Source organism: Elephas maximus, chromosome 21, assembly GCF_024166365.1.
Source record: "Elephas maximus indicus isolate mEleMax1 chromosome 21, mEleMax1 primary haplotype, whole genome shotgun sequence".
Classification (NCBI taxonomy): Eukaryota; Metazoa; Chordata; class Mammalia; order Proboscidea; family Elephantidae; genus Elephas; species Elephas maximus.
This window is the reverse complement of record NC_064839.1, coordinates 71,906,432-71,916,431: the sequence shown is the minus strand read 5'-3', so window position 1 is coordinate 71,916,431 and position 10,000 is coordinate 71,906,432. Positions and strand designations below refer to the sequence as shown.

The following is a 10,000-nucleotide window of genomic DNA, read 5'->3' as shown; positions in this document are numbered from 1 at the left end:
CCAGCATCGGATAATGTAAGAAAAAGAAGCATTGATCCGATAAGATCTTTGTTGCAATCCTTTGTGTTAACGATGCATGAGCTACAATGTTTTTAATGCTACCAACCAGTCTGTGGGCACAGATAATGCCAGTGTAAAATACTTGCAAGAAAGCAAAAGAAGAATTGGTGAGATGGTTATTTCAGTAATGAATTAAATATTTAATCTTGCAACAAAGCAGCCTCATCCCATTGCCTTGGAGATCTTGCAAACCCACTTCAATCGACAAGAAGCCAGTGACTAAAAGAAAATGGTTACGGAATGAGAATTAAATAAAAATATAAGTTCCAGTGAAGCCCTGAAGTTATTATTGCTAATTGATGTGTATTCTGAAAAATCAGCTCTCCTAATGGAGGTTGAAATGTTTCCAGGACATTTTGTTTACTATGACAAGGAAGTAAATAATTTTAAGTATGTTAATTATAGTTGTAAGAAACAGCAAAACTTAAATGATTAAATCAGGAGCTCTGTTGGAACCCTGTTAAGTAATGATAAATGCCAAATGTCAAACCTTCTGTTTGACAGGCATTTTAGATAACGTCTCATTTATTTATACTCATCTCCTAAGTAGTTATTATCCAAGATTTATAGATGAGAAAACTGTCTTTTAAGGGTTAAGTTTCTTAACGAACGCCACACATGTGGGACCAGGATTTATAATCAGGTCTACCTGAGTCAAGGTGAGAAATGCTGAATGCCATAGCCAATAATTTAAAGTATCAGTGGCTTCAAATAAAGAAGTATTATTTCTCCTTTATTTCATAGTTCTGCATAGTTGATTGATGGGATAAAGGAGATGTCGGGTCCATACAGATATCTTGGGACCCAGACTCCTTTCATCTTGTGGATTTCCTAACACATAAGGTCTCCGAGTCTTGCTAGATTTTCTGCATTTGGTCAGACAATGAGTGCAGAGAGAGGAGCTGGCAGGCTGTATGCATTTGTCGATCAAGCCTAGGGGTGGCATATTTACTTTCACTGGTCGTAACCCTGTTATGTGACCCAAACTTACAGTCAGATGCCTGGTCTACACAGCCCCAACCGCTTATTTTCGGTATCTCGTTTCCCAATCCATCATCATAAGTGACATAACCCGTGATGCTACGAACAGTCAGGTCTTTATTCTTTTTATTTTAAAAAGATTAAAAAAAAAATTTGGTCTGAGGCACAGAAAATTAAGTGGAGAGACTTTGCTGATGAGGCTTTCCAAAAAGAAAAGGTATTTAAAATTATGGAATTGGGCTTCTGTGCCAAATCCAAGGGAAAAATAAAACATACCATATTCAGGTCATTTTTATCAGATATGCTGTTAGAGATAATCAAAATAGTTGTTTCATTTACCCATGGCTTATATCTGTGGCTTCAAATTAGTAGATCATCCAAACTACACGGAATCATTTCTATAAGCTTCTCCGTATCAGAATGTTTGCACTTATTCATCATGTCCGATTTATGGACCTGTATAATGCCAGGAATGGGAATTCCAGAACACTTAATGTGCTCATGAGGAACCTTTACATAGATCAAGGGACAGTTGTTCAGACAGAACAAGGGGGTACTGATTGGTTTAAAGTCAGGAAAGGTGTGCATTCTTTCACCATACCTATTCAATCTGTATGCTGAGCAAATAATCCAAGAAGCTGGACTATATGAAGAAGAACGGGGCATCAGGATTAGAGGAAGATTCATTAACAACCTGCATTATGCAGATGACACAACCTTGCTTGCTGAAAGTGAAAAGGACTTGAAGCACTTACTAATGAAGATCAAAGACCACAGTCTTCAGGATGGATTGCACCTCAACATAAAGAAAACAAAAATCCTCACAACTGGACCAATGAGCAACATTATGATAAACGGAGAAAAGATTGAAGTTGTCAAATTTGATTTTACTTGGATCCACAATCAACAACCATGGAAGCAGCAGTCAAGAAATCAAAAGACGCATTGCATTGGGTAAATCTGCTGCAAAGGACCTCTTCAAAGTGTTGAAGAGCAAAGATGTCACCTTGAAGACTAAGGTGCGCCTGACCCAACCCATGGTATTTTCAATTGCAACACAGGCAAGTGAAAGCTGGACAATGAATAAGGAAGACCGAAGAAGAATTGACGCCTTTAAATTGCCACTTTGGAGCAGAATATTGAATGTACCATGGACTGCCAAAAGAACGAACAAATCTGTCCTGGAGGAAGGGCAACCAGAACGCTCCTTAGAAGCAAGGATGGCGAGACTGCGTCTTACATACTTTGGACATGTTGTCAGGAGGGATCACTCCCTGGAGGAGGACGGGGTCAGTGGAAAAGAGGTAGACTCTCAACAAGGTGGATTGACACAGTGGCTGCAACAATGAGCTCAAGCATTACAAAGATTGTAAGGATGGCTCAGGACCAGGCAGTGTTTCATACTGTTGTGCATATGGTCACTATCAGTCGGAACTGACTTGAGGACACCTAACAACAACAACAACAACATAATTCTAGGCAATAAATGTATTTTTTATGGTATATGGAGAAAGAAACCACACCAAAAACCAAATCTCTGTATTTTTTGTTCCTTTCATTATTATAATTTTTTACAGAAGTAATAAATCTATCATGAAAATACTATACTCAAATTCTACAAAACTCACAAGCAGTGAAAAGTCAGTCTGGTGAAGCCTAGATTGGTAAATTATGTACAAAAATCTTAATAGTTGGGAAAGAGGAAAGTGTTATATAATCAAGAGTTTTTTTTTTTGATGTAACTTTTATCTATCACTAATTACACTTTAACATACATACTAATTGCAAATATACCGCAACCATAATGTCTGCAAATGCAGTTTAACATTTTCTAAATAAATTTCTCCTTCATTTACTGTATAAAGCATTATTTCTGCAGAAGTACGATTAATGATAAAGTTTAAAAAATCTGAAACAAAGATAAAACAAGACAAAACTCCCTCAGAGCAAGTCTTAAATTTCGCAACCTATGCTTACAAAATCTAAAATTTTTAACACTAAATATTTCAGACGGAAACCATTACAAACTTCTCAAATGTTCTCTATGTTCCAGGTACATCATCCTAGTTATACAGAGAAATTGCCTTCTGTGATTTTTTCAATCTCCCTTTCTTCAGTAAATGTTTTCTTTCTTAGTGCTGGCCTTGTGCTGTCTCTGCTTTTTTCTCTTTTTTTATGGAAACCCTGGTGGCGTAGCGGTTAAGTGCTAGGGCTGCTAACCAAAATGTCCGCAGTTCAAATCCACCAGGTGCTCCTTGGAAACTCTACGGGGCAGCTCTGCCCCGTCCTATAGGGTTACTACGAGTCGGAATCAACTCGAAGGCAACAGGTTTGGTTTTTTTGGTTATTTCCATTATGGAGCCTTGGTGGTGCAGTGGCTAAGAGCTCGGCTGCTAACTAATAGGTCAGCAATTTGAATCCACCAGTCACTCGTTCAAAACCCTATGGGGCAGTTTTCCTCTGTCCTGTAGGGTCGCAATGAGTTGGAATCAACTCAATGGTTATGAGATTTCCATTAAGTTGTGGCTGATTTTTGTCTCGAGCATCAGATATTGTAATTAGAGCCTTTTTCCACTTTTTTCATTGGACCTTTTGTTCCTTGATCTTTAGTTTTATTCACTTCCTCATGCTGTCTTTGCTCAAGAAGAGGTTTATTCAGCAACTTTGATCAGAGTCTCTTTCACCAACCAAAAACATGTTCTTAAACTTCTTATACAACACTGTGGACTTTTCCCTGATAACCTGACAGTCTTAGACCTTTAGTGCTGCTATAGCGGAAATACCACAAGTGGATGGCGTTAACAAAGAGAAGTTTGTTCTCTCACAGTCCAGTAGGCTAGAAGTCCCAATTCAGGGTGCCAGCTCCAGGGGAAGGCTTTCTCTCTGTGTCGGCTCTGGAGGAAGGTCCTTGTGATGTATCAGTCTTCCCTTGGTCTGGGAGCATCTCAGTGCAGGAACCTCAAGTCTAAAGGACGCTGTCAGCTCCCAGTGCTGCTTTCTTGATGGTATGAGGTCCTCATGTCTCTCTGCTTGCTTCTTTCTTTTATATTTCAAAAGAGACTGGATTAAGACACCACTTAATCTTGTAGACCTCATCAAATTAACTGCCGTTAATCCATTTTACTTCATCAGAGTGACAGGATTTACAACACACAGGGAAATCACATAAAATGGTGGACAACTACATAATACTGAGACTAATGGCCCAGCTAAGTTGACAGGTATTTTGGGGGGACACAGTCAATCCATGACACTGACCAACTTTGAATCTCCTTGATTTTGTCAGTATTGTCATCATTGCTGTGTGTTCTCAGATTATAGCATGTTCATCCAATACCTCCATGGATCTGTTCATGTCAACAGTGTCAATCTGAGTGAAATTATTTATCTGAGTGTATCATTTGAAGCCGATAACCCATTGATGTTTCTTTCTTCTTCTCTACTTAATATTTTACTTCTTTCTTTCATCCTTATTCTGCTGTTCTGTTTCCATTTGTTGTCTTGCTTGCATTTTCTATCTGCTACCTTGGTCATGTTGGCCTTTCAGCATATTTTTTCAATGAGCAGCCTGAAAGTTACTTTCACCTTGCCTATTCTTTCACCTTCTTGATCGTCATCTTCTTCAGAATCAGATGTTGATGTAACTGTTTTTTGACATGACTTCTTTATTCCTCTCATTTTTTTCAGCTGCTTTTTGGGCTTATCTTCTTTCTGACCCTTTAACCCTTTTTAGATTGTTCCTTTTTTTCTTACTTTTATCTTCTTTTGTTACCGTATCACTATGAAGGACAAGACTGTTTTACCAATTTTGTTCTGCCTTTGGTTTTGGAATCTTGACTTGTGAAGTTGCAGTCTGTTATGGGTTGAATTATGTCACCCAAAAATATGCATTGTAAATCTTAACCTCTATGATCCCATTCTGGAATGGACTGTCCTTGTTATGTTAATGAGACAGGATTAGTGTAGGGTATATCTTGAGTCAATCTCTTCAGAGATATAAAAGAGATTAAACAAGTAGGCAAAGGGGAGATGGGGTAAGATAGACGCCAAAACACCTGGAGGTCTCAAAATTACCAGAAAGCAGAAGCTGGAGAGACAAAATGACAGAGAGTGAAAGCCTTCCCCTTTAGCTGATGCCCTGAATTCAGACTCTAGCCTCTTAAACTGTGAGAAAATAAATTTGTTTGTTAAAGCCACCCACTTGTGGTATTTCTGTTATAGCTGCCCTAGATAACTAAGACACAGCCCATTCCTTTTTGGATTCTCTTTTAGATTAACAGATGCTGCTCCTGTTATCACTACTCCTGCCTCCTCAGTTTCTCCTTGTTTCTCTTCCTCTTCTGGTAGTTTTTATAGTAATTATGTCAATTGCTTTAGTCACATTCTTCTGGCTGGTTTTTCTTCATTGTTAGGGTTTCCTTTGAAACACTAGTTTCTTTTTTCCTCAATCTCAATATCAGATGACACATTTGATTGTTTAGTTGATGTTTGTTGCTTTGAAAACCACACTCTCAGATTGTTATCTAGGTCCCAGAAACCTTCCATAAAAATTTTGTTTCTTTGCATTGCCGTGACTTTACTTATTTTCTGAGTAATGAAATAAATTCTTTAGTCCTAAAAAAGCAGTTTCCTGAATTAAAAAAAAAAAAAAAATTAGTAGTTTATTTGTGACAACTTCACAGCTTCTTCGGAAATTTCATCTACTTGAGCAGGCCAAAATGGTAACTTCTTATCTAGGTGAAGATGATGTTCCCAGGTTTGAAATTGAGAATCATGTTTCAGGGAATACCAGGGGTTCAAACTCTCAGAAGGAGCTGTGGCAGGGAAGGAATATGACCAGATACACAGGTGTCAGTGACAGGCGGAGAAATACAAATAATTTCATATTCTTGTCATAATTCTTACGATTTCATTTGAGTGGACTTGTTTACTTCTCATTTGAACTTGTTTGTTCCTTATTTGTTGATGCATTCAAAAATGCATCAGTTCTTGAACATACTTACTTCCAGCTGGAATCCTTCTTTTCACCTCAGCTACATACACCAATGATCATATCCTAGACTTTTGTACCAATAACTGAATCAGGAGAGGACATGGAATGGGGGATATCATTGCTGATGTCAGAAAGATCCTCGCTGAAAACAGATAATAACAGAAAGATGTTTACCTGTGTGTTATTGACTACTCAAAGACATAAAACTGTGTATCTCATTACAAATTATGGATAACATTGCAAAGAATGGGAATTCCTGAACACTTAATTGTGATCATGCAGCACCTATATACAGATCAAAGGGCAGTCAGGACAAGGGGGTACTGTGTGGTTTAAAATTAAGTAAGGTGTGCATCAGGATGGTATCTTTTCACCATACTTATTAATGTGCATACTGAGCAAATATTACAAAAAAGTGGACTACATAACAACCTGTTATTTGCAGATGTCACAACCTTGCTTGCTGAAAGTGAGGATCACATGAAGCACTTACTGATGAAGATCAAAGACTACAGACTCCATAATTAACCACCCTGCTCCACACACACAAAAAAGCCCTGGACCCTGACAGCTTCAGTGGAGAAGTCTACCAAATTTTCAGAGAAGAGTTAACACCAGTACTACTAAAGGTATTTCAGAGCATAGAAAAGAATGGATTACTTCTGAACTCATTCTATGAAACCAGCATAACCCTGATACAAAAGTCAAGTAAAGACACCACAGAAAAAGAAAAAAGAAAAGAAAAAAAAACTACAGACCAATATCCCTGATGAACATAGACACAAAAATCCTCAACAAAATTCTAGCCAATAGAATTCAACAACATATCAAAAAAATATTTCACCATGACCAAGTGGGATTCATACCAGGTATGAAGGAATGGTCCAATGTTAGAAAAACAATTAATGTAATCCATCACATAAATAAAACAAAAGACAAGGACCACATGAACATATCAATTGATGTAGAAAAACCATTTGACAAATTCTAACACTCATTCATGATAAAAACTATCAGCAAAATAGGAATAGAAAGGAAACTCCTCAACATAAAAAAAGGCATTTACACAAAGCAAACAGCCAACATCATCCTAAATGGAGAGAGTCTGAAAACATTCCCCTTGAGACTGGGAAACAGACAAGGGTGCCCTTTATCACCACTCTTATTCAACATTGTGCTGGAGGTTCTAATCAGAGCAATAAGGCAAGAAAAAGAAATAAAGGACATCCAAATTGTCAAGGAAGAAGTAAAAATATCCCTATTGGCAGATGATACGATCTTATACACAGAAAAACCCAAGGAATCCAAAGAAAACTACTGGAACTAATGGAGGATTTTAGCAAAGTATCAAGATACAAAATAAAAATACAAAAATCAGTTGGATTCCTCTACATCAACAAAGAGAACTTCCAAGAGGAAATCACCAAATCAATACCATTTACAATAGCCCCCAAGAAGATAAAATACTTAGGGATATATCTAACCAGAGATGTAAAAGACCTATACAAAGAAAACTACAAGGCGCTACTGCAAGAAATCAAAAAAGGCCTACGTAAGTGGAAAAACATACCTTGCTCATGGATAGGAAGACTCAACATTGCGAAAATGTCAATTCCATCCAATGTGATCTATAGATATGATGCAATCCCAATCCAAATTCCAATGACATTTTTTAACAAGATGGAGAAAAAAAATCACCAATTTCCTACGGAAAAGGAAGAGATCCCAGATAAGTAAAGCATTAATGAAGAAGAAGAACAAAATGGGAGGTCTCACACTACCTGAATTTAGAACCTATTATACCACCACAGGAGTCAAAACAGCCTGGTACTGATATAACAACAGATACATAAGCCGATGGAACAGAATTGAGAATCAAGACATAAATTCATCCACCTATGAGCAGCTGATATTTGACAAAGTCCCCAAATCTGGTAAATGTGGAAAAGACAGTCTCTTTAACAAATGGTGCTGGCATAACAGGATACCCATCTGCAAAAAAAATGAAACAACCCATACCTCACACCATGCACAAAAACTAACTAAAAATGGATCAAAGACCTAAATATAAAATCTAAAATGATAAAGATCATGGAAGAAAAAATAGAGACAAGGCTAGGAGTCCTAATACATGGGATAAACAAAATACAAACCATAACTAACAATGCACAATCACCAGAAGAGAAACTAGATAACTGGGAGCTCCTAAAAATCAAACACCTATGCTCCTCAAAAGATTTTACCAAAAGAATAAAAAGACCACCTACAGACTGGGAAAAATATTTTGGCTGTGACATATCCGATCAGGATCAATCTCTAAAATCTATAAGATACTGCAAAACCTCAACAACAAAAAGACAACACAATTAAAAAATGGGCAAAGGACATGAACAGACACTTTACCAAAGAAGACATCCAGGCAGCTAACAGATACATCACGAAATGCTCAGGATCATTAGCCATTACAGAAATGCAAATCAAAACGACACTGAGACACCGTTTTCCCCCAACAAGGCTAGCACTAATCCAAACACACAAAATAATAAATGTTGGAGAGGTTGTGGAGAGACTAGAACACTTATACACTGCTGGTGGGAATGTAAAATGAAGCAACCACTTTGGAAATAGATTTGATGCTTCCTTAAAAAGCTAGAAATAGAACTACCATACAATCCAGCAATCCCACTCCTTTGAATATAAGAGCCTTCACATGAATACATATATGCACTCTCATGTTCATTGCAGCACTGTTCACAACAGTAAAAAGATGGAAACAACCTAGGTGCCCACCAACACGTGAATGGATAAACAGTTATGGTACATACACACAGATTAATACTAAGCAACAGTGAAGAACAATGATGAATCCACAAAACATCTCACAATATGGATGAATCTGGAAAGCAATATGCTGACTGAAATTAGTCAGTCCCATAAGGACAAATATTTTATGAGACCACTATTATAAGAATTCAGGAAAAGGTTTAAACACAGAGGAAATCATTCTTTGATGGTTACGAGGGTGGAGAAGGAGGGAGAGGGGAATTCACTAACTAGATAGTCGACAAGAATTATCTCAGATGAAGGGAAGGACAACAAAAAAATACAGGGCAATTCAGCACAACTGGACTAAACCAAAAGCTAAGAAGCTTCCTGAACACAACCAAAAGCTTCAAGGGACAGAGTAGCAGGAACTGGGGTCTGGGGATCATGGTTTCCGGTCTTTTGGCATACAAATTTTATTAAAAAAAAAATTCTGCATCCCACTTTGGTGAGTGGCATCTGTGGTCTTAAAAGGTTGTTAGCGGCCACCTAATATGCATCAATTGGTCCTAAACCACCTGGAGCAAAGGATAATGAAGAACACCAAAGACGCAAGGAAAATATCAGCCCAAGAGAAAAAGCGTCACATAAACCAGAGACTACCACCAATAACCGCCCTGACAGGGAACACAACAGAGAGTCCCTGACAGAGCAGGAGAAAAGTGTGGTGCAGAACTCAAATTCTAGTAAAAAGACCAGGCTTAATGGTCTGACTGAGACTGGAGCAACTCTTGAAGACATGGCCCCTGGATGTTCTGTTAACCCAGAACTAAAAACATACCCAAAGCCAACTCTTCAGACAAAGATTAGACTGGAGTATAAAATAGGAAATGTTACTCCTGAAGAGTGTGCTTCTTAGTTTAAGCAGATAAAATACATGAGACTAAATGGGAGGGTCCTGTCTTGGCAGGATGGGAAGGCAGGAAGGGACAGGAGCTGGTTGGATGGACACGGGAAACCCAGTGTGGAAAGAGGGAGTGTGCTATCACTTTATAGGAATCACAACTAGTGTCACATAACAATAGGTATATAAATTTTTGTATGAGAAATTGGCTTGAGCTGTAAACTTTGACCTAAAGCTCAACTAAAAAAAAATTACAAATGGAAACAAACAAACAAAAAAAAGACTATAGCCTTTAGTGG

General features: G+C 37.8%; 1 pseudogene; it reads right to left on the bottom strand.

Moving 5' to 3' along the window:
- Window positions 1-4,492: 4,492 nt before the first annotated feature.
- On the bottom strand, window positions 4,493-5,816 carry LOC126064653 (PC4 and SFRS1-interacting protein-like; annotated as a pseudogene).
- Window positions 5,817-10,000: the final 4,184 nt, after the last annotated feature.